The sequence below is a fragment of the Dendropsophus ebraccatus genome, chromosome 15 (genome assembly GCF_027789765.1).
Source record: "Dendropsophus ebraccatus isolate aDenEbr1 chromosome 15, aDenEbr1.pat, whole genome shotgun sequence".
NCBI lineage: Eukaryota > Metazoa > Chordata > Amphibia > Anura > Hylidae > Dendropsophus > Dendropsophus ebraccatus.
The window spans coordinates 2,654,664-2,680,024 of NC_091468.1; the positions used below are offsets into that span (position 1 = coordinate 2,654,664).

The following is a 25,361-nucleotide window of genomic DNA, read 5'->3' on the forward strand; positions in this document are numbered from 1 at the left end:
TGCATGAAGGTGTTTGTATGTTTTATCAATTCCATTGTATGTTATGCAGATTGTGGTCGTGTATTGGTACTTTGTGGTGTGTATATATGTGAGCAGGCGGCTCTTGTTGCTGGGGTATACACTATATAAACATGCCGCCTCACCATTGTTGTAGGGAATACGTGTGGGTGTAAGCTAGGACACAGTCACAGGAACAAACTTAGGGTTTCTTGGGGTTTGGGTTTTTTTTTCGCTGTTTGTCACAAAGTTGTATGAAGGTGGTGGCGGCTGTCAGTAGCCTGTCACTATGCTGTCACTAGCCTGTCAGCACCAGGGTGGCCTCTTTCAGGAAATAGATGAGGTTTTCAAGGTTGGATTTTATAGGTGACACTTCTTTTTTTTTTTTTTCTTTACATTTCCAGCATAAAACCAGATTTGTGGTCCAGTGGTTTTAGGAAGATTTGTGCACAAAGGTCTAAGCGATAGGTGTGAACTGTGCCCGTCTAGAGGGGGCGAAGTTACTATGGATAGAGGAAGACTTTTACTCCTGTTTTTCCACCTTAAGGGTATGTTCACACTGAGTAAATCAGGCAGAATTCTGTGGCGGAGCTTTCTGCAGCAGAATCCCGCCTGTCAGTGTGACACTGCTTCTCTATGGAGGAGCGCGCGCTCCTCTGCTGCCACCGCTCTCCGCTCATAGGAGTGACATGTCACCTCTTAGAGGGAAGATGGCGGCAGTGGAGAAGCGTGCGCTCTCCCATAGACAAGCAGTGTCACACTGAGACAGGCGGAGAGCTCCGCTGTGAAATTCAGATTTATTTATTTTTATTTATTTTTTTTGTTTGTGCATACCCTTAGGGCCCTATTCCACAGGACAATTGTCGTTCGGATATTCGTTAACAATAAACGTTCTCAAGCAAGCGCTTGATTCTTGAAATCGTTCACACAATCCAATGGAGCGATGGTCTTTAATTCTAGTCGTTCTTGCGGTCGTCCTGACCTCGTTGATTGTTCGCTTCAGAGTGCTAATATACTGGGGAGAAGAAAGCGGACAATGGAAATCATGTTAGGAGATCTGAACCACATCCATCATGGGAAATATATGTATATTACTGGAGTAGCTTATACATGGTGGATGATATGGTCAGGAAGTGGGGTCCTACCTAGAGGACAGCCGTGACCCATGACGCCTTTTAACCTCTTAGGGATATATGACGTACCGGTACATCATATGTCCCTAAGGGGTGTTCAGAGCGGAACCGCCGCGATCCTGGGTGCCTTGTATAGCCCAGGACCGCGGCTATTAGCGGTCATGGTCTGATCGCTGTGCCTGCTAATAAGGTAATCGGAGGCAGCTGTCAAAGTTGACAGCTGCCTCCGATTACCGGAGGCAGCCGTTCCCTGGTGTCTAGTGGGGGAGATCGCTCCTCCGGGACGTTATCCCAGAGGAGCGATCTCCGTCACTGAAGCCGGCCGGGGTCCGCTCCAAGATGGTGCCGACCCCGGCTTGGCACTCGTCTGTTTTCGGCTGCAGCAGCCGAAAGCAAACGAGTGCCGATCTCATTGATCTTTGCTGTATTACTATATACAGCATAGATCAATGAGAGATCAAAGTGTATATACTAGAAGTCCCCCTGGGGGAATAACCCTAACCCCGGGGGGGGGGGGGAATAACCCTAACTTCAGGGGGGGGAATAACCCTAACCCCAGGGCGGAATAACACTAACCCCAGGGGGGAATAACACTAACCCCAGGAGGGGGGGGGGGATAACATTAACCCCAGGGGAGGAATAACCCTAACCCCAGGGGGGGGGGAATTAACCCTAACCCCAGGGGAAATAACCCTAACACCAGGGGGAATAACCCTAACACCAGGGGGGAATAACCCTAACCAGGGGCGTAACTAGAAATGGCTGGGCCCCATAGCAAACTTTTAATTGGGGCCCCCCCTCAACCGACCACTATGCCGTCAACACACCCAGCTCTACACAGGGTCTGTACTACATATAAATTACAGTGCAAATATATTTAGTGACTCACAGGGGATTTCTCCTCTGATCGGAGTTCTTCCCTTTTCATCTTCTTCTCCATCTGTCCTGGGCCATTATGGTAACTTCTCCGAGCCACGAATCCACAGAATCTGCCAGACAGACATATTAGTCTCCTCACTCTGGCCCCATCCTCATCTCTATACACACTGCACATCTGTATTGGCCCCTATAAGCCCTCTTTCAGTGGGTAGCCCTGGCTCCTTATAGATAGTCCCTTGTTCAGTCCTCCACATAGATGGCCCTGTGTGCATCTACTATAGTAGAGAGCCCCTCTGTGTTTGTAGTAGATGACAACCTCTGTGCATCCCCTATACCAGGGATAGGGAACCTCGGCTCTCCAGCTGTTGCAAAACTACAACTCCCATCATGTGTAGACAGTCAAAGCTAAAGCTGTAGTTTTTAAACAGCTGGAGAGCCAAGGTTCCCTATCCCTGCCCTGTAGTATATGGCCCCCTCTGTGTAGTCCCCTTCTAGATGATCCCTCTGTTTAGTCCTCTAAAATAAATACCCCCCCCCCTCTGCGCATGCCCTATTATATACATCCCGCAGTGTAGTTACCCTTATAGATGCCTCCTCTGTGACGTCCTCCTTATAGATTGCCCCCTGTGTTGTTCCCCTTACAAATGGCCCCCAGTGTTGTGCCTCCCCCATAGACAGCACCCAGTGTTATGCCTCCCCCATAGGCAGCACCCAGTGTTGTGCCTCCCCCATAGGCAGCACCCAGTGTTATGCCTCCCCCATAGGCAGCACCCAGTGTTGTGCCTCCCCCATAGGCAGCGCCCAGTGTTGTCCCTCCCCCATAGGCAGTCTCCAGTGTTTTCCCTCCCCCATAGGCAGTCTCCAGTGTTTTCCCTCCCCCATACACAGCCCCCAGTTTTGTTCCACCCCCATAGGCAGCCCCCAGTGTTGTCCCTCCCCCATAGGCAGCCCCCAGTGTTGTCCCTCCCCCATATATATAGCTTCCAGTGTTGTCCCTCCCCATATATATAGCCCCCAGTTTTTTCCCTCCCCCATATATATAGCCCCAAGTGTTGTCCCTCCCCATATATATATAGCCCCAAGTGTTGTGCCTCCCCATATATATATATATATATATATATATATATAGCCCCCAGTGTTGTGCCTCCCCCATATATAGCCCCCAGTGTTGTGCCTCCCCCATATATGTAGCCCCCAGTGTTGAGCCTCCCCCATATATATAACCCCCAGTGCTGTGCCTCCCCCATATATATTGCCCCCAGTGCTGTGCCTCCCCCATATATAGCCCCCAGTGCTGTGCCTCCCCATATATATACAGCCCCCAGTATTGTGCATCCCCCATATATATATATAGCCCGCAGTGCTGTGCCTACCCCATATATATACAGCCCCCAGTGCTGTGCCTCCCAAATATATATATAGCCCCCAGTGCTGTCCCTCCCCCATATATACAGCCCCTAGTGCTGTCCCTCCCCCATATATATAGCCCCCAGTGCTGTCCCTCCCCCATATATACAGCCCCTAGTGCTGTGCATCCCCCATATATATACATACAGCCCCTAGTGCTGTGCATCCCCCATATATATACATACAGCCCCTAGTGCTGTGCATCCCCCACATATATACAGCCCCTAGTGCTGTGCATCCCCCATACATATACAGTCCCCTCTGATAAAAATAAAAAAACTCACCAGTCACCTAACCACACGATCCCCCGTCGGTTGCAGGTCTCTTCTTCTCTCTTCATCTGCACCCGACAGATCAGCAGCTTCCAGGTGAAGTCCCGGGCAGCGCCACCACTGAGCTCAGTGATGTCGCTGCCCGGGACTTCGCCTGGAAGCTGGCGATCTGTCGGGGGCGGGGGCAACACTCTTGTGATCGCAAGCAAAATGCTGCTTGCGGTCACAAGAGTGATTGACAGGGCGGGAAGCCTATGGCTTCTTGCGCTGTCAATCAGAACACTGATCACCCGGGAGGCCTGCTCGGCCACCGGGTGTTGTAGGCAGTAAGCTCCGGGGGCCCAGGCCACGGGCCCCCCGATGCTAGGGGCCCCGTAGCACCGCTACGGCTGCTACGGCGGTAGTTCCGCCCCTGACCCTAACCCCAGGGGGAATAACCCTAACCCCCGGGGAGGCTTCTAGTATATGTGTAAAAAAAAAAAAAAAAGGATTGTTATTAGTAAAAAGCCCCCTCCCCTAATAAAAGTCTGAATCACCCCCCTTTTCCCAGGTTTTAAATAAATGTAAATAAATAAATAAACATGTTTGCTATCGCCGCGCGCGTAATCGCCCGAACTATTAATTAATCACATTCCTGATCTCGTACGGTAAACGGCGTCAGCGCAAAAAATCCCAAAGTGCAAAATTGAGCATTTTTGGTTGCATCAAATCCAGAAAAAATGTAATAAAAAGCGATCAAAAAGTCGTATATGTGCAATCAAGGTACCGATAGAAAGATCACATCATGGCGCAAAAACTGACACCTCACACAGCCCCATAGACCAAAGGATAAAAGCGCTATAAGCCATCAGATACAATATAAGTTATACATGTTATATATCGTTTTAATCGTAACGACTTGAGGAACATATATAACAAGTCAGTTTTACCCCTGGGCGAATGGCGTACAAACAAATTCCCCCCAAATAAAAGAAATTTTTTGTTCAATTTCACCACACTTTGAATTTTTTCCGGTTTCGCAGTGACTTTATGCAAAAATTCAGCCGTCATTGCAAAGTACAATTAGTGACGCAAAAAATAAGCATAAGGGCTGATGTGGGTCTCTAGGTGGAAAAATGCAAGTGCTATGTATGTATGGCCTTATATACACAAGGAGGGAAAAACGAAAACGCAAAAACTAAAATTGGCCCCGTTCTTAAAGGGTTAAACCACCTAGCTGCCCTTACCTGCTAAGAGGAGAGGTGGATGCTCTCCCTTTATAGTCTGAGACCTATGGATGCCTCAGACAGACACAACTCCCCCATTACCTGTATAGAAACCAGTGCTGACAGATACCGGAGCGGCCTGGTCTGCAGTGGAAGGCGGTGATCCCTTCCCTGTTTGCAGTATATATCTAAATATTATAAACTGCTTTATATGTAGACGCAACAATCTCTGCTTTGTCTGGAGCAATAACCAGACTGCAGCTTCATATCCCTTTTTATATTACCATGGAGGGAAGCCGTCTCGTCCTTGCACTCGTGTTGTGCTCTTATGTCCTCCTTATAACAATGACTTCCAGGATAGGTGGTGCTAGAGAGCTAACATTTGCAGACCTTTTTACCAGGGAACATTGCCTGGCCTATAAGACTCCCTGGACAGTCCCCTACACTAAGCTGGTGAGACATGTTAGATAAGTGTCGGCCAGAACCACCATCTTAGTGGGAATTCTTCAACGATCTAATGTGTAAGTACAAGAAGGAGAGCGTCTGAGGAGAGAGATGAGCAGCCAGGTTTTGGTGGTTTCCTTACAGGAGCTGCCCCTTGGCTGGGCCCTTCCCGGAGGGATATCTGGCTAGTCCTGGGTTTTGAGACTCTTTGATGAGGCTTCATGGGGTCTTCTTTTCCATATTCATGTTTCCAAGGGAGCAATGCACCTAGGATGTCACTGCATTGAGCGCTTTCATTAGCAGCCGGCAGTGTTGTCGTTTGGCTGGTCTCCCTGAGATCAGCGATCTGTTTCTCATACAGGTGTGAGAGGTTCATTGTCTCCCCCCTCCCCCCCCCAGCGTAAGAGGGGCATTGTCTAAACCCCCCCCTCCCAGTGTAGGAGGGGCATTGTCTACACACCCCCCCCAGTGTAGGAGGGGCATTGTCTACCCCCCCCCCAGTGTAGGAGGGGCATTGTCTACACCCCCCGTGTAGGAGGGGCATTGTCTACCCCCCCCCCGTGTAGGAGGGGCATTGTCTACACCCCCCCGTGTAGGAGGGGCATTGTCTACACCCCCCAGTGTAGGAGGGGCATTGTCTACACCCCCCCGTGTAGGAGGGGCATTGTCTACCCCCCCCCAGTGTAGGAGGGGCATTGTCTACACCCCCCCGTGTAGGAGGGGCATTGTCTACCCCCCCACACACACACTTTCCGGGTTTGGAGGGGCACTGTCTCTCTCCGTTTTTCGCTTCTAATTAGGCAGGGGACATGAGAAGTTTGTGGCTCGCTGATCACTACAGTTCTGACAGTCTTCTGTTTTTCCGCTGATCATTAAAATCCCTTCAATTCTCCTCAGACTTTCTGACATTAACTGCCAGAAAGCGACAAACCGACCTGAGATGACACATTTACAGCAAAGTACTTTTAGTCTGATGTGAGAAAATTTCCCTGGTAATACAGCGCAGCGGTCGCCATCCCCTGAGGCCGAATACTCTCTGCTATTCTACTCTATGATACTAATGAAGGGATGGATCAGTGCAATACCCATTGTCATTGCTTCAGACTGTCTAAAACTTCCTGGTTCTGTTGGAATAAATGAGTTCTCCAGATTTAGAAGAACATGGCGGCTTTCTTCCAGGAGCGGCTTTCTTCCTCCTTGTCCTCAGGTTGGTTGTGGAGGATTTTACAGCTCAGTTTTATTGAAATGAATGACGCAGAGTTGTAATACCACACACAACCTAGGGGCAGGGGTGGCGCTGTACGGTGTCAGGTACGGAGTTCCTGCCGCGCTCCCCATGCTGCCTGTATCAGGTACGGAGTTCCTGCCGCGCTCCCCATGCTGCCTGTATCAGGTACGGAGTTCCTGCCGCGCTCCCCATGCTCTCTGTGTCAGGTACGGAGTTCCTGCCGCGCTCCCCATGCTGCCTGTATCAGGTACGGAGTTCCTGCCGGGCTCCCCATGCTCTCTGTATCAGGTACGGAGTTCCTGCCGGGCTCCCCATGCTCTCTGTGTCAGGTACGGAGTTCCTGCCGCGCTCCCCATGCTCTCTGTGTCAGGTACGGAGTTCCTGCCGCGCTCCCCATGCTCTCTGTATCAGGTACGGAGTTCCTGCCGCGCTCCCCATGCTCTCTGTATCAGGTACGGAGTTCCTGCCGCGCTCCCCATGCTGCCTGTATCAGGTACGGAGTTCCTGCCGCGCTCCCCATGCTCTCTGTGTCAGGTATGGAGTTCCTGCCGCGCTCCCCATGCTGCCTGTATCAGGTACGGAGTTCCTGCCGCGCTCCCCATGCTGCCTGTATCAGGTACGGAGTTCCTGCCGCGCTCCCCATGCTCTCTGTGTCAGGTACGGAGTTCCTGCCGCGCTCCCCATGCTGCCTGTATCAGGTACGGAGTTCCTCCCGCGCTCCCCATGCTCTCTGTGTCAGGTACGGAGTTCCTGCCGCGCTCCCCATGCTCTCTGTATCAGGTACGGAGTTCCTGCCGCGCTCCCCATGCTCTCTGTGTCAGGTACGGAGTTCCTGCCGCGCTCCCCATGCTGCCTGTGTCAGGTACGGAGTTCCTGCCGCGCTCCCCATGCTGCCTGTATCAGGTACGGAGTTCCTGCCGCGCTCCCCATGCTCTCTGTGTCAGGTACGGAGTTCCTGCCGCGCTCCCCATGCTCTGTGTCAGGTACGGAGTTCCTGCCGCGCTCCCCATGCTCTCTGTGTCAGGTACGGAGTTCCTGCCGCGCTCCCCATGCTCTGTGTCAGGTACGGAGTTCCTGCCGCGCTCCCCATGCTCTCTGTGTCAGGTACGGAGTTCCTGCCGCGTTCCCCATGCTCTCTGTGTCAGGTACGGAGTTCCTGCCGCGCTCCCCATGCTCTGTGTCAGGTACGGAGTTCCTGCCGCGCTCCCCATGCTCTGTGTCAGGTACGGAGTTCCTGCCGCGCTCCCCATGCTCTCTGTATCAGGTACGGAGTTCCTGCCGCGCTCCCCATGCTCTGTATCAGGTACGGAGTTCCTGCCGCGCTCCCCATGCTCTCTGTGTCAGGTACGGAGTTCCTGCCGCGCTCCCCATGCTCTCTGTATCAGGTACGGAGTTCCTGCCGCGCTCCCCATGCTGCCTGTATCAGGTACGGAGTTCCTGCCGCGCTCCCCATGCTCTCTGTATCAGGTACGGAGTTCCTGCCGCGCTCCCCATGCTCTCTGTGTCAGGTACGGAGTTCCTGCCGCGCTCCCCATGCTGCCTGTGTCAGGTACGGAGTTCCTGCCGCGCTCCCCATGCTGCCTGTATCAGGTACGGAGTTCCTCCCGCGCTCCCCATGCTCTCTGTGTCAGGTACGGAGTTCCTGCCGCGCTCCCCATGCTCTCTGTGTCAGGTACGGAGTTCCTGCCGCGCTCCCCATGCTCTGTGTCAGGTACGGAGTTCCTGCCGCGCTCCCCATGCTCTCTGTGTCAGGTACGGAGTTCCTGCCGGGCTCCCCATGCTCTGTGTCAGGTACGGAGTTCCTGCCGCGTTCCCCATGCTCTGTGTCAGGTACGGAGTTCCTGCCGCGCGCCCCATGCTCTGTGTCAGGTACGGAGTTCCTGCCGTGCTCCCCATGCTGCCTGTATCAGGTACGGAGTTCCTCCCACGCTCCCCATGCTGCCTGTATCAGGTACGGAGTTCCTCCCACGCTCCCCATGCTGCCTGTATCAGGTACGGAGTTCCTCCCACGCTCCCCATGCTGCCTGTATCAGGTACGGAGTTCCTGCCGCGCTCCCCATGCTCTCTGTATCAGGTACGGAGTTCCTCCCACGCTCCCCATGCTGCCTGTATCAGGTACGGAGTTCCTGCCGCGCTCCCCATGCTGCCTGTGTCAGGTACGGAGTTCCTGCCGTGCTCCCCATGCTGCCTGTGTCAGGTACGGAGTTCCTGTGTTTTTCACAGCGTATGCTGACACCTGTAATACTTTATAGTTTCGCCTTGTACGCCGGAAAATGTTAACCCCTGCCTGACCGCAGCTTAGTCTCCTACACAAGCAGTAATGGTAAATACTGACAATGGTAAATGGTAAATACTGTAAATACTGATAATGGTAAATACTGACAACCCCGCCCCCTTATTTGGGTGTCCAGCGAATAAAAACTGCAGCCACCATTGTCTACCTTTAATATGGCATGATGCTGAGGGTTGTGGTTGTGCAATCTGGAGTTGCACAGCTTGAAAAATTACTACCAGCATCTTGTCCAAGAGACAATGATGGTGGTAGTAGTTCTGGAAGCTCTGCAACTCCAGCTTACACACATAGAAGCCCCACCATCACGCCATGCTGATACTTGATGATGGTGATTGTGCTTATGAAGCAGAGGAGACCTCAGACACCAGATTCAGCTATAACTCCTAGTCCAGCAGCTGACAGCAAGCAGCAACATCTTTCTGGAGCTTGAACTCGGCCAGGATCTTCCAGGGAGCATTGAAACAAACCCTTTCAGCTCCAGAAAGATGTTGCTGCTTGCTGTCAGCTGCTGGACTATGAGTTATAGCTGAATCTGGTGTCCGAGGTCTCCTCTGCTTCTCAGTCATTCTGGAGGAGAATCCTGTAGCATCAGACACCAGTGATCTCCTAGCAGGCATCTGGCATTAAAAGGGTGCCAAATGCTTCCTATTAGATCTGTGACATCTGATGCTGCCGGCTGCTGCCGACCTCCAGGATGACTGAGAAGCAGAGGAGGGAGCCCGACAGATAATATAGTATGTATTGTAAAACTGGGCGGGCAGAGGAGGAGTGGGGGCGGGAACAGGAGGAGTGGGGCGGGCAGAGGAGGAGTGGGGCGGGCAGAGGAGGAGTGGGGGCGGGCAGAGGAGGAGTGGGGGCGGGAACAGGAGGAGTGGGGCGGGCAGAGGAGGAGTGGGGCGGGCAGAGGAGGAGTGGGGGCGGGCAGAGGAGGAGTGGGGGCGGGCAGAGGAGGAGTGGGGTGGGCAGAGGATGTGTTGAGGGGCGGGCAGAGGAAGAGTGGGGCGGGCAGAGGAGGAGTGGGGCGGGCAGAGGAGGAGTGGGGCGGGCAGAGGAGGAGTGGGGGCGGGAACAGGAGGAGTGGGGCGGGCAGAGGAGGAGTGGGGCGGGCAGAGGAGGAGTGGGGTGGGCAGAGGATGTGTTGAGGGGCGGGCAGAGGAGAAGTGGGGCGGGCAGAGGAGGAGTGGGGGCGGGCAGAGGAGGAGTGGGGCGGGCAGAGGAGGAGTGGGGGCGGGAAGAGGAGGAGTGGGGGCGGGAAGAGGAGGAGTGGGGCGGGCAGAGGAAGAGTGGGGCGGGCAGTGGAGGAGTGGGGGCGGGCAGAGGAGGAGTGGGGGCAGGCAGAGGAGGAGTGGGGGCGGGCAGAGGAGGAGTGGGGGCGGGCAGAGGAAGAGTGGGGCGGGAAGAGGAGGAGTGGGGGCGGGAAGAGGAGGAGTGGGGGCGGGAAGAGGAGGAGTGGGGGCGGGCAGAGGAGGAGTGGGGCGGGCAGAGGTGGAGTGGGGCGGGCAAAGGAGGAGTGGGGGCGGGCAGAGGAGGAGTGGGGGCGGGCAGAGGAGAAGTGGGGGCGTGCAGAGGAGGAGTGGGTCGGGCAGAGGAGGAGTGGGGCGGGCAGAGGAGGAGTGGGGGCGGGCAGAGGAGGAGTGGGGGCGGGCAGAGGAGGAGTGGGGGTGGGCAGAGGAGGAGTGGGGCGGGCAGAGGAGGAGTGGGGGCGGGCAGAGGAGAAGTGGGGGCGTGCAGAGGAGGAGTGGGTTGGGCAGAGGAGGAGTGGGGCGGGCAGAGGAGGAGTGGGGTGGGCAGAGGATGTGTTGAGGGGCGGGCAGAGGAGAAGTGGGGCGGGCAGAGGAGGAGTGGGGGCGGGCAGAGGAGGAGTGGGGGCGGGCAGAGGAGAAGTGGGGGCGTGCAGAGGAGGAGTGGGTCGGGCAGAGGAGGAGTGGGGCGGGCAGAGGAGGAGTGGGGCGGGCAAAGGAGGAGTGGGGGCGGGCAGAGGAGGAGTGGGGGCGGGCAGAGGAGGAGTGGGGGCGGGCAGAGGAGAAGTGGGGGCGTGCAGAGGAGGAGTGGGTCGGGCAGAGGAGGAGTGGGGCGGGCAGAGGAGGAGTGGGGGCGGGCAGAGGAGGAGTGGGGGCGGGCAGAGGAGGAGTGGGGCGGGCAGAGGAGGAGTGGGGCGGGCAGAGGAGGAGTGGGGGCGGGCAGAGGAGAAGTGGGGGCGTGCAGAGGAGGAGTGGGGCGGGCAGAGGAGGAGTGGGGGCGGGAACAGGAGGAGTGGGGCAGGCAGAGGAGGAGTGGGGCGGGCAGAGGAGGAGTGGGGTGGGCAGAGGATGTGTTGAGGGGCGGGCAGAGGAGAAGTGGGGCGGGCAGAGGAGGAGTGGGGGCGGGCAGAGGAGGAGTGGGGGCGGGCAGAGGAGGAGTGGGGGCGGGAAGAGGAGGAGTGGGGGCGGGAAGAGGAGGAGTGGGGCGGGCAGAGGAGGAGTGAGGCGGGCAGAGGAGGAGTGGGGGCGGGCAGAGGAGGAGTGGGGGCGGGCAGAGGAGGAGTGGGGGCGGGAACAGGAGGAGTGGGGCGGGCAGAGGAGGAGTGGGGCGGGCAGAGGAGGAGTGGGGCGGGCAGAGGAGGAGTGGGGCGGGCAAAGGAGGAGTGGGGGTGGGCAGAGGAGGAGTGGGGGCGGGCAGAGGAGGAGTGGGGCGGGCAGAGGAGGAGTGGGGGCCGGCAGAGGAGGAGGGGGGCGGGCAGAGGAGGAGTGGGGGCCGGCAGAGGAGGAGTGGGGCGGGCACCTATGGCACCTGTGGAACAGCATTGAGACGTGATGTGTTTCCTTCTTCCTGAACTACAGAACTTCCTGTGGGACTTTGATTCTTTGAAAACCGGGTAACATTACAGCTGTCCTAATGAGTGTAAATGCCAATGTTATATAACTTTCCTTTGTAAGTGCAGTGTTAAATTATGTAATTTGCACGGAGTACCCCTTTAAAGGATCAGAGGCTGTCTTCCTGCAGCCACCACTAGGGGGAGCTCATGTCATATGTATTCCTGCAGCATATACTGTAGCCGTCAGCAGCACTGGACCACACATTAAAGGGGTTGTCCAGCGAAAATCTTTCTTTCAAATCAACTGATATCAGAAAGTTATATAGATTTGTAATTTACTTCTATTAAAAAATCTCCAGTCTTCCCATACTTATCAGCTGCTGTATGTCCTGCAGGAAATGTTGGTTTATTTTCAGCCTGACACAGTGCTCTCTGCTGCCACCTCTGTCCATGTCAGGAACTGTCCAGAGCAGGAGAGGTTTTCTATGGGCATTCATAGAAATCCGAGACAGTTCCTGCCTCGGCCAGAGATGTCAGCAAAGAGCACTGTGCACTGTGTCAGACCGAAAATAAAAAAACACTTCCTGCAGGACATACAGTAGCTGATATGTATGGGAAGACTTGATATTTTTTTTTATAGAAGTAAATTACAAATCTATGTAACTTTCTGATATAAGTTGATTTAAAAGAATTTTTTTTTTGCTGGACAACCCCTTTAAGGTCACATGGTTAGTGAGTAGCTCTTTCTGCCTGGTAAGAAGCACATATATAACCTGTATATATAGAGACTTCTTCTTATGTGTCGTGTCTGGGTTTTCTAGGAGTTGCAACCAACAGGAGTTATGCGTAAACTGGTAGGAGGCCACTCAGGTGTAGTTACCCCTTCTAACCATCAGGTGGCACTGTTGCTGTTCTGGATATTTGCACCTTACAAGCGGTATATGTCCACCAGCCGTATACTGTACTATACGTCTCTCTCTGGAGAATTCCGGACCTAGCCTGCGGGTATCCCCAGCATGTGATCCAGAACGAATCAACGATTATATCCTGCAAAGTCCTCCAGCGGTGCCCGGTGTCTGCCATGTCCTATATACGCTATATACCATATAGATACTGATACGCTATATACCCTGCCCTATACCATATAGATACGGATACTCTATATACCCTGCCCTATAACAGATACTGATACGCTATATACCCTGCCCTATACCATATAGATACGGATACGCTATATACCCTGCCCTATACCATATACTGATACGCTATATACCCTGCCCTATACCATATAGATACTGATACGCTATATACCCTGCCCTATACCATATAGATACTGATACGCTATATACCCTGCCCTATACCATATAGACACTGATACGCTATATACCCTGCCCTATACCATATAGATACTGATACGCTATATACCCTGCCCTATAACAGATACTGATACGGATACGCTATATACCCTGCCCTATACCATATACTGATACGCTATATACCCTGCCCTATACCATATAGATACTGATACGCTATATACCCTGCCCTATACCATATAGATACTGATACGCTATATACCCTGCCCTATACCATATAGACACTGATACGCTATATACCCTGCCCTATACCATATAGATACTGATACGCTATATACCCTGCCCTATACCATATAGATACAGATACGCTATATACCCTGCCCTATACCATATAGATACTGATACGCTATATACCCTGCCCTATAACAGATACTGATACGGATACGCTATATACCCTGCCCTATACCATATACTGATACGCTATATACCCTGCCCTATACCATATAGATACTGATACGCTATATACCCTGCCCTATACCATATAGATACTGATACGCTATATACCCTGCCCTATACCATATAGACACTGATACGCTATATACCCTGCCCTATACCATATAGATACTGATACGCTATATACCCTGCCCTATTACAGATACTGATACGCTATATACCCTGCCCTATACCATATAGATACTGATACGCTATATACCCTGCCCTATACCATATAGATACGGATACGCTATATACTCTTCCCTATACCATATAGATACTGATACGCTATATACCCTGCCCTATACCATATAGATACTGATACGCTATATACCCTGCCCTATACCATATAGATACAGATACGCTATATACCCTGCCCTATACCATATAGATACTGATACGCTATATACCCTGCCCTATAGCAGATACTGATACGCTATATACCCTGCCCTATACCATATAGATACTGATACGCTATATACCCTGCCCTATACCATATAGATACTGATACGCTATATACCCTGCCCTATACCATATAGATACAGATACGCTATATACCCTGCCCTATACCATATAGATACTGATACGCTATATACCCTGCCCTATAGCAGATACTGATACGCCATATACCCTGCCCTATACCATATACTGATACGTTATATACCCTGCCCTATACCATATACTGTTACACTATATACCCTGCCCTATAGCAATTACTGATACTCATGTATAGCACCTACAGAACTTATAGAACCTACAGTATAGCACCTATAGATCAGCGGCTTCCCCAGAATCTGGTCCTGGAGGTCATTTTCTCGTACACAGACAGAAGATCTATGCCGCTGCCCGGTATCGCTCCTTAGATAGATTAAACTAATTGGCCGTAAATGTTGACTCTGCAAGTAAGGCGACCCAATCCGGTAATGGCGGTAATTACCGCGCGGTCACATCATTCACCACCTATTGACATCAGCTCTTTGTATGGTCTATAAAAATGATAGATGAAGAGAAGAGTAAGCAAGAAAAGCTTCCCTTTCTGGCATCAGCTGCTGGAGGTTGTGGACGTCTCACCGGCCGTTGGAGGAGGCTGCTTTTATAACTGGGAGTAGGTGTACTTGTATTATAGAGTATCATCATCCTGAAGGCAATGAGTTTACTTAGTATTAGAGAATGGATAATCTGGAGATCCATTATATCCATACATATAGACTATTACGGGGTGTCGGGGCCATTATATAGCCATGTGTATTGGTGAATCCCATCTCTCCTCTGGTATGGAGGTGACATGCGCCACGTTCTCTTTAACTTCAAGCCTTCATACCATGTCTGATAGAATGACGTAAAGCCTGTGTACACCTTTAAACTGCATTTTTTTTCTTGCCTTGTAATTGTCATGGGGCTAAAATATATTGTAAAAATGGCTTTGTTTTGCTTCTGCGGCCTCTGCAGCTGGATGTAGGTGATCTTTCTCTCTCTATACTTTCATACAGCCATATGTTTTCCTCCCTGTATCCGCAGCCTGAGTAAGCTGTCCTACAAGGATTCTCTCCCCCTGTCTACTTTGTGGGCTGGTGTGTAACCCTCTCTTCCTGCATCAAGTTCAATCCACACTAATGCTGGAGCGCAGACCTTTGAGGTGAAAGAAGACGAGGCAGAGGAATACAGTGAGGCATTGTGTCATCCATATGGCGGCCCATGCATCCACTCCACTCTTGGTTTATTGGTTCAGGGACTTTGGGTGGTAGGGAAGGAGTGGTCCCATCTTTGAATAGACACTAAGAGGTTAAGGATCTGTATAAGTTTTATTTGTGCATCATTTTGCCATTGACTGGTGGCTGGTTACATTTTACCAGTATAGTACCAGTATAGTAGGACGGCACTCTGCTGGTAGGTGGCGCTTGTGGTGGATCCAGTAATGGGTGAAACAGAAAAACCCAGCACTCACCAAGCCAGTTTGCTTGTTTATTAACAATGCATCATGCATGGGTATAGACGGGACGCGTTTCAGGCAATAGTGGCCGATGAACCTGATGAAGGCTACCATGAGCCAAAAACCTATGTATACCCATGCAGTGTAATGCTGAGTTCTTTTGTTTTACCCACTTCTCACCAGCATGGCCCCAGGGATTCTCTATGACGGCTTATGCGCTTAGGGCAGTCCAGTTTTTTGCACCACAGACCTTTGATAGGGGCTTTGAACTTGGGTGCGAGTGTACCCCACATACTCATTGATGTGACTGTAAGGGTGAACCTTGTTGTGTAATGACTGGGGAGGAGGAGGAAAGGCCTGACTGGAAGCAGATCTATGTGTGTGAGAGAGGTGGTCTTGGCTATTGGGACCAGCTGCTTTCGGGTTATGGTCCTACTCGGCAGCTGTGGACTGTTACACAGCACACATATCAGGAAGGATGGATAAGCAATGGGCAGGCTGCGAGTCCTGGGTCACATCTTTCTTGCAGGGTGCCTAACAGCTGACCCCATGTTTTATCCACCTTGGTGCATTGTGTTCTTAAAAAAAAAAACATCCCCTTTCCAAAAATTTCCGGGAGTCTTTCTTCTCTTGTGCACGGTGCACATGTGAGGTACAGGTTACACAATGGCAGCCGATGGTGGTTGGGTGACTGGCTCCTCGTGGTTCCTGTACAAGGTGACACAACCCACCCGGCTTGGCTACGACAGAGACCCACAGCGGCACTGCACAATGGGTTAACAGCTGGAGGTCACCTCACAGTAGATAAAGGCTGGACATGTCCTGGATGTTAATGCGAGATGCTATATCTGGCCGATATTTAGGCGTTGTACGGTCCGTTCATCAGTACACAATATGGCTGAGAACACATGTACGGTCAGTGTCATCCCAGTAGTGAAGGCACAATCTCTGCCATGATATAATCCTAAAGAGCTTCATCATGTACCATGCTGAGTGGTGAGAAGCGCTTGATATCTATTCACGGCACAACGGTTTTATCGCTATCAATATTATTCCCCCGTCCTTCCATTTGACGACTTCTTTCCGTCCATTTATCGACCTCCTCCTCTGTGAGAACTTCAATCCTCTGGCTCCATGATTTCAGTCCTATCCTGCCTATACCACAAACACCTCTCTATAACATCCACTACCTGTGGCTATTTCCATGAAGAAGATAAAAGCCGCTGCCCGAAACCCGTAAGAGTGGAGGATGATTTGAATTTGGATCCTCGCAGACATCACTAGTCCTTCCAGTGTGAAAGTAGGTCAGCGGGAACGCTGCTGAAGTGAAGGAGGGAAGGTCATCATTAGCCAGAAAGTGCTTGTGGTTACCACGGTATTACTTCATGCCGCAACCTTGGCTTCTATTGTCAGAGGGCACAGAGAAGCTGAATTGCAGCAGGGGCTTTTCAGCATGATAATAAGCGGGTGCCTCTGGCCGGGTGCACTAGCTCCAGCCAGGCAGAAGTCATTGCTGCTAGCGGTGACTGGAGCTGCATCACAATACACGGCTGTAGGGGGAGATTCTCCGAGGAGGCGCACAGTCTCTTCCACCGATACACAGCAGATGAAACCACACTGCATCACTTGTGTCAATCTACCTCGCCATTCCGTGCACCGACGCCGCTCTCGTTAAGGAACTTAATAAGGATTGAAATAAATTCCGATTATACGGGAAAGATTTTGTGCGGCGGCGACGGCTTTATCCTCAGATGACTTCAAAGTTGTTTAGATTCCACATAAAAAGCGGGAAATGTCTGTGGGGAAAAGACTTCCTTTAGGGTAGGGAGATGGCGATATCTCTAATAGCAGATGTCGTGTTTAGGGCCGGATTGGCGAATCTGACGAATTGTGTGTATGACAGTATTCTCATGGTATATGGTGTGTGTGTGTGTGTGTGTATATATATATATATATATATATATATATATATACTAGAAAATGTACCCAGCGCTGCCCGGGTATAAAGTGTCAGTGTGTTAATTCGATTTATTCTAAGGTGCCCAGGAGGCCAATCTATGTCCTTGTTTTTTTTTGTTTAAGGGGAAATCGCCAGTAGCCCTATATACCCGACAGTTCTGCACTGTTTATGTAAATTGTAGCTTATGCACATTATAAATAAACTAAAAACTTCAAACATCCGTCCTGTATACCTGTAGTGTATAGTTGGGGGGGCTGTATATCTGTAGTGTATAGTTGATGGAGGTCCTTTATACCTATAGTGTATAGTTTGGAGTCCTGTATACCTGTAGTATAGAGTTGGTGGAGGTGCTGTATACCTGTAGTATAGAGTTGGTGGAGATCTTGTATACCTGAAGTATATAGTTCTGGGGTCCTGTATACCTGTAGTGTATAGTTTGGGGTCCTGTATACCTGTAGTATAGAGTTGGTGGGCATGCTGTATACCTGTAGTGTATAGTTTTGGGTTCCTGTATACCTGCAGTGTGTAGTTTGGGGTCCTGTATACCTGTAGTATATAGTTGATGGAGGTCCTGTATACCTGTAGTGTATACTTTTTGGGTCCTGTATACCTGTAGTGTATGGTTGGTGGAGGTCCTGTATACCTGTAGTGTATAGTTTTGGGGTCCTGTATACCTGTAGTGTTTTGTAGTATATAGTTCAGGGGCCCTGTATACCTGTACTGTATTGTTTGAGGGTCCTGTATACCTGTAGTATAGAGTTGGTGGAGGTGCTGTATACCTGTAGTATAGACTTGGTGGAGGTCCTGTATACCTGTAGTGTATAGTTTTGGGGTCCTGTGTACCTGTAGTATATAGTTGGTGGAGTTCCTGTATACCTGTAGTGTATAGTTTTGGGTCCTGTATACCTGTAGTATAGAGTTGGTGGGGGTGCTGTATACCTGTAGTATAGAGTTGGTGGAGGTCCTGTATACTTATAGTGTAAAGTTTAGGGTCCTGTATACCTGTAGTATATAGTCGGTGGAGGTCCTGTATACCTGTAGTATAGAGTTGGTGGAGGTCCTGTATACCTGTAGTGTATAGTTTGGGGTCCTGTATACCTGTAGTTGGTGGAGTTCCCGTGCACCTGTAGTGTATAGTTTTGGGGTCCTGTATACCTTTAGTGTCCTGTATACCTGCAGGGTCGTATTTACCATTAGGCACTCGTGGTCTGCCTAGGGCGGCACCTTGCATGGGGGCAGCACCAGGGAGCAGGGGGAAAGGAAACAACTTTTTAATTTTTTTTATTTTTCTAGTCCACCTCCTGTTCAGACTTGCCAGAAAATCTAGTGTCTTTTCTAAGGGGGGTATGGTAGTATTGGTCAGGTCTGGTATGGCAGTATTGGTCAGGTCTGGTACAGCGGTGTTATCCAGTCACAGTATGGCGGTATTGGTCAGGTCTGGTATGGCGGTGTTATCCAGTCACAGTGTGTCGGTATTGGTCAGGTCTGGTATGGCAGTGTTATCCAGTCACAGTATGGTGGTATTGGTCAGGTCTGGTGTGGCAGTATTATCCAGTCACAGTATGGTGGTATTGGTCAGGTCTGGTATGGCGGGGTTATCCAGTCACAGTGTGGCGGTATTGGTCAGGTCTGGTATGGCAGTGTTATCCAGTCACAATATGGTGGTATTGGTCAGGTCTGGTGTGGCGGTGTTATCCAGTCACAGTATGGCGGTATTGGTCAGGTCTGGTATGGCAGTGTTACCCAGTCACAGCATGGCGGTATTGGTCAGGTCTGATATGGTGGGGTAAATGTGACCTCTGGAGCTATTATCTACCAATCTATCATGATGCTAATTAGTGAGTGAAGATGGCGCGTCCTCAGGTTTAGTGCTTAGGGCAGCAGCAGCTGGTAATACTGCCCTGTATACCTGTACTGTATAGATGGAGTAGGGGGACCTGTATACATGTGCTGTATAGATGGAGTAGGGGGCCCTGTATACATGTACTGTATAGATGGAGTAGGGGGTCCTGTATATACATGTACTGTATAGATGGAGTAGGGGGCCTGTATATACATGTACTGTATAGATGGAGTAGGGGGTCCTGTATATACATGTACTGTATGGATGGAGTAGGGGGCCCTGTATACCTGTACTGTATAGATGGAGTAGGGGGCCCTGTATATACATGTACTGTATAGATGGAGTAGGGGGCCCTGTATATACATGTACTGTATAGATGGAGTAGGGGGTCCTGTATATACATGTACTGTATAGATGGAGTAGGGGGTCCTGTATATACATGTACTGTATAGATGGAGTAGGGGGCCCTGTATATACATGTACTGTATAGATGGAGTAGGGGGTCCTGTATATACATGTACTGTATAGATGGAGTAGGAGGTCCTGTATATACATGTACTGTATAGATGGAGTAGGGGGCCCTGTATATACATGTACTGTATAGATGGAGTAGGGGGTCCTGTATATACATGTACTGTATAGATGGAGTAGGGGGTCCTGTATATACATATACTGTATAGATGGAGTAGAGCAGGGGTGGGGAACCTTTTCCATGTCGAGGGCCGGTCGGGCATTAATAAAATCATTCGAGGGCCGCATACCGTGCGCGGCAGTTAGTAGCAGGGGTTTGCAGCACCCAGGGCAAGGCAAGGTATTGTTCGCCTAGTGCCCCTGCTATTGTAGTTAACCCCCAGCCATGTCCCTGGTAGCCTAGTTAACCCCCCCAGCCATGTCCCTGGTAGCCTAGTTAACCCCCCCAGCCATGTCCCTGGTAGCCTAGTTAACCCCCATCAGGCATGTCCCTGGTAGCCTAGTTAACCCCCATCAGGCATGTCCCTGGTAGCCTAGTTAACCCCCATCAGGCATGTCCCTGGTAGCCTAGTTAACCCCCATCAGGCATGTCCCTGGTAGCCTAGTTAACCCCCATCAGGCATGTCCCTGGTAGCCTAGTTAACCCCCATCAATCATGTCCCTGGTAGCCTAGTTAACCCCCAGCAGTCATGTCCCTGGTGGACTAGTTAACCCGCATCAGTCTTGTCCCTGGTGGACTAGTTAACCCCCAGCCATGTCCCTGGTAGCCTAGTTAACCCCCCCAGCCATGTCCCTGGTAGCCTAGTTAACCCCCCCAGCCATGTCCCTGGTAGCCTAGTTAACCCCCCCCCAGCCATGTCCCTGGTAGCCTAGTTAACCCCCCCAGCCATGTCCCTGGTAGCCTAGTTAACCCCCATCAGGCATGTCCCTGGTAGCCTAGTTAACCCCCATCAGGCATGTCCCTGGTAGCCTAGTTAACCCCCATCAGGCATGTCCCTGGTAGCCTAGTTAACCCCCATCAGGCATGTCCCTGGTAGCCTAGTTAACCCCCATCAGGCATGTCCCTGGTAGCCTAGTTAACCCCCATCAGTCATGTCCCTGGTAGCCTAGTTAACCCCCATCAGTCATGTCCCTGGTGGACTAGTTAACCCCCAACAGTCATGTCCCTGGTAGCCTAGTTAACCCCCAACAGTCATGTCCCTGGTAGCCTAGTTAACCCCCAACAGTCATGTCCCTGGTAGCCTAGTTAACCCCCAACAGTCATGTCCCTGATGGACCAGTTAACCCCCAACAGTCATATGCCTGGTGGACCAGTAAACACCCAACAGTCATGTCCCTGGTGGACCAGTTAACCCCCAACAGTCATGTCCCTGGTGGACCAGTTAACCCCCAACAGTCATGTCCCTGGTGGACCAGTTAACCCCCAACAGTCTTGTCCCTGGTGGCCTAGTTATCCCCCCCCCCCAACAGTCATGTCCCTGGTGGACCAGTTAACCCCCAACAGTCATATGCCTGGTGGACCAGTAAACACCCAACAGTCATGTCCCTGGTGGACTAGTTAACCCTCATCAGTCATGTCCCTGGTAGCCTAGTTATCCCCCCCCCCCATCAGTCATGTCCCTGGTAGCCTAGTTATCCCCCCCCCCATCAGTCATGTCCCTGGTAGCCTAGTTATCCCCCCCCCCCCATCAGGCATGTCCCTGGTAGCCTATTTAACCCCCAAATAAAAAAAAATAAACATTCCTCTCACCTTTCCTTCGTTCCCACGCTGTCCAGGTCCTCTTCTCTCCCAGGTCCTCTGTGCCGGTCTTCTCCTGCAGGCTGCGCGCGATGAAATGACGTCATCGCGCGCGGCCCGCAGGAGACTGAAGACACGCGCCGCTTTGGAGGAGGAAGGAGCCGACACAGACAGCACGGCAGCTGTCACAGAGGATGCTGTGTGCGCCGGCTCCTTCCTTCCTCCAGAGCAGCGCGTGTCACAGGGGAGCCGCGGGCCGCGGGCCGCGGGCCGCATCGGGAGGTCTCAGGGGCCGGATGCGGCCCGCGGGCCGGAGGTTCCCCACCCCTGGAGTAGAGGGTCCTGTATACATGTACTGTATAGATGGAGTAGGGGGCCCTGTATACATGTACTGTATAGATGGAGAAGGGGGTCCTGTATATACATATACTGTATAGATGGAGTAGGGGGTCCTGTATACATTTACTGTATAGATGGAGTAGGGGGCCCTGTATATACATATACTGTATAGATGGAGTAGGGGGTCCTGTATACATTTACTGTATAGATGGAGTAGGGGGCCCTGTATACATGTACTGTATAGATGGAGAGGGGGCCCTGTATACCTGTACTACATAGATGGAGTAGGGAGTCCTGTATACATGTACTGTATAGGTGGAGTAGGGGGTCCTGTATATACATGTACTGTATAGGTGGAGTAGGGGGTCCTGTATATATATGTACTGTATAGATGGAGTAGGGGGTCTACCAGTTATTACTGTGGATGTTGTGAGGCAGCTTCCCTAGCAACCACTGCTCCCTGTGAAAATGAAAGCAGTAATCCTATTGGTTGCTAAGGCTTCCAACTGCCGTTTCTCCTGGGCAGCTGCAGCTAATTATATCACCTGTGTGTGCAGTGTGGAGATTTTCCCATTCATTTCTATGGGGTGGTCTTCCCCTTCCCCCTCCTCTCCTGTACATCTGGCGGGGACGTGACCTTCGCTATAACCTTCCCGGGCACCCAATGTATCTGTGGGCCAAATTTGGGGTCAAACGGTTCAGGCGTTTGGAAGTCTATACGTGACAGAGGGACAGACAGACTTTCATTTTTATGATATAGATGTGTGATTATAGAGCAATGCAAATAATATCGACACCATTCTTATTACATCAAGGGGACACTTTCTTCTGGAAACAGCAGCTCTCCTATCCTCCGGGTGTGGGTTCTGCATGAAGTGAATGGAGCTGTAATACCACACTCAACCTGAGGACAGGGGTGGCGCTGTTTTTGCCAGAAAGTAGGTGTTTTCTTACTATTCCTGGATAACCCTTTTTCCTTACCAAAGAATAGTTAATAAGAGATCCAGCTCCGGAGCAGGTGTAGATATCTGTGCAAGTCATGCGACAGGCGCCGGTCTCGCCTCTTAGTAAATCCGGCCAGGAAGTTAGGGGCAGGGATTTGTCGGAGACTGGTGTGCGAGTCCCCCATAGAGTTGAATAGACTGGCAGCCACAGGATTCAGCTAGGAGGCCAGGAACCCCTGTCCTGTTCTTGTGATTGGTGGAAGTCCCAGCAGTTGGACCCCTACCGATCAGGCACTGCGGATAGCGGATGGGTCTTCTGTGTAGGTGTCCACTATAAAGTGAATGTCCACCATAGAATACAATTTTCTAAATTGTACTTGAAGAGGTCATACAGGATTAGAAAAAGCACAGCTACTTTATTGCAAAAACAGCACCACCCCTCTGTCCTCAGGTTGTGTCTGGTATTACACGTCAGCTTCATTCACTTCACTGGAACTGAGCTGCAAAACGCCCACAGCCAAGTGTTGCACAGAAAGCGTCCTTGTTTTTCTAATCCTGCACAATCCCTTTAATAAGTCCACCATTCTGAACTACAACAGTACCTCGGTGTAAGAGTAACTTGGTGTAAGAGCATTGCTTTGGTGTAAGAGCTCCCTGTACTGGGTGGGAGGGGGAGTGGGGGAGGGGCAGGGTCTGCATAGCGGGGTCTACAGCCCTGTACTCTGACCCAGGAAGTCTCTCTCACCTTCCATATCATAGCAGATCCACTTCAGGCTGGGGCTTACATCAGGGGACAGGACTGTGGAGGTAATCTCTCCATAGCTGTAACCGCAGCACAGTACACATTGGGGGGGGGGGGCGAGAGCTGCAGCACAGTACACATAGGGGTGAGAGCTGCAGCACAGTACACATAGGGGTGAGAGCTGCAGCACAGTACAAAAAGGTGTGAGAGCTGCAGCACAGTACACATAGGGGTGAGAGCTGCAGCACAGTACACATAGGGGTGAGAGTGAGAGCCGCAGCACAGTACACAAAGGTGTGAGAGCTGCAGCACAGTACACATAGGGGTGAGAGCTGCAGCACAGTACACATAGGGGTGAGAGCTGCAGCACAGTACACATAGGGATGAGAGCTGCAGCACAGTACACAAAGGTGTGAGAGCTGCAGCACAGTACACATAGGGGTGAGAGCTGCAGCACAGTACACATAGGGGTGAGAGTGAGAGCCGCAGCACAGTACACATTGGGGGGGGGGAGCTGCAGCACAGTACACATAGGGTTGATAGACACAGCACAGTACACATAGGGTTGATAGACGCAGCACAGTACACATAGGGTTGATAGACGCAGCACAGTACACATAGGGGTGAGAGCTGAAGCGCAGTACACTTAAGGGTGAGAGCTGCAGCACAGTACACATAGGGGTGAGAGTGAGAGCCGCAGCACAGTACACATTGGGGGTGGGACCTGCAGCACAGTACACATAGGGTTGATAGACGCAGCACAGTACACTTAGGGGTGAAAGCTGCAGCACAGTACACATAGGAAGGGTGGAGCCGCGGCAAAGTACACATGGGGGGTAAGAGCTGCAGCACAGTACACATGGGGGTGAGAGCTGGGCACAGTACACATAGGGGCGAGAGTGAGAGCCGCAGCACAGTACACATGGGGGAGTCGAGAGCCGCAGCACAGTACACGTGGGTGGGGGAGTGCTGCAGCACAGTACACATGAAGGGGTGAGAGCTGCAGCACAGTACGCATGGGGTGGGAGAGCCGCAGCACAGTACACATTGGGGGGGGGGGGAAGCCACAGCACAGTACACATTGGGGGGGAGCCGCAGCACAGTACACATTGGGGGGGGGGAAGATCCGCAGCACAGTACACATTGGGGGAGGGAGCCACAGCACAGTACACATAGGGGGGGTGAGAGCCGCAGCACAGTACACATGGGGGTGAGAGCCGCAGCACAGTACGTATGGGGGAGAGGGAGAGCCACAGCACAGTACACATGGGGGGTTGAGAGCCGCGGCACAGTACACATAGGGGTGAGAGCTGAAGCGCAGTACACTTAGGGGTGAAAGCTGTAGCACAGTACACATAGGGGTGACAGCTGATGCGCAGTACACATAGGGAGGGTGGAGCCACGGCAAAGTACACATGGGGGGGTGAGAGCTGCAGCACAGTACACATTTGGGGGGGGGAGCCGCAGAACATTACACAGTACACATGGTCGGGTGAGAGCTGCGGCACAGTACACATAGGGGCGAGAGTGAGAGCCGCAGCACAGTACACATGGGGGGTCGAGAGCCGCAACATAGTACATGTGGGGGGGCGAGATCTGCAGCACAGTACACATGGGGGTGAGAGCCGCAGCACAGTACACATTGGGGGGGGGGGGCGCAGCACAGTACACATGGGGGGGAGCCACAGTACACATAGGGGGTAAGAGCCGCAGCACAGTACACATAGGGGGTAAGAGCCGCAGCACAGTACACATGGGGGGGAGCCACAGTACACATGGAGGGGGTTTGAGAGCTGCGGCACAGTACACATTTGGGGGGGGGGGAGCCGCAGCACAGTACACATGGTTTCTAGTGGATTTGTTTGCTTTGTACCATTGATTCCCCCAGGGATGTCAGGGCGGCAGGGGATGGGGCCGATCTTTGGAGTGTTAGAGTT

At 51.8% G+C, this 25,361-nt stretch overlaps 1 protein-coding gene across 2 annotated transcripts in view; it reads left to right on the top strand.

Annotated features, from left to right (window-relative positions):
* Nucleotides 1-25,361, top strand: part of TTC7A (tetratricopeptide repeat domain 7A) — a 314,521-nt gene that overhangs the window by 206,102 nt on the left and 83,058 nt on the right. The gene's annotated exons all lie outside the window — the stretch shown is intronic.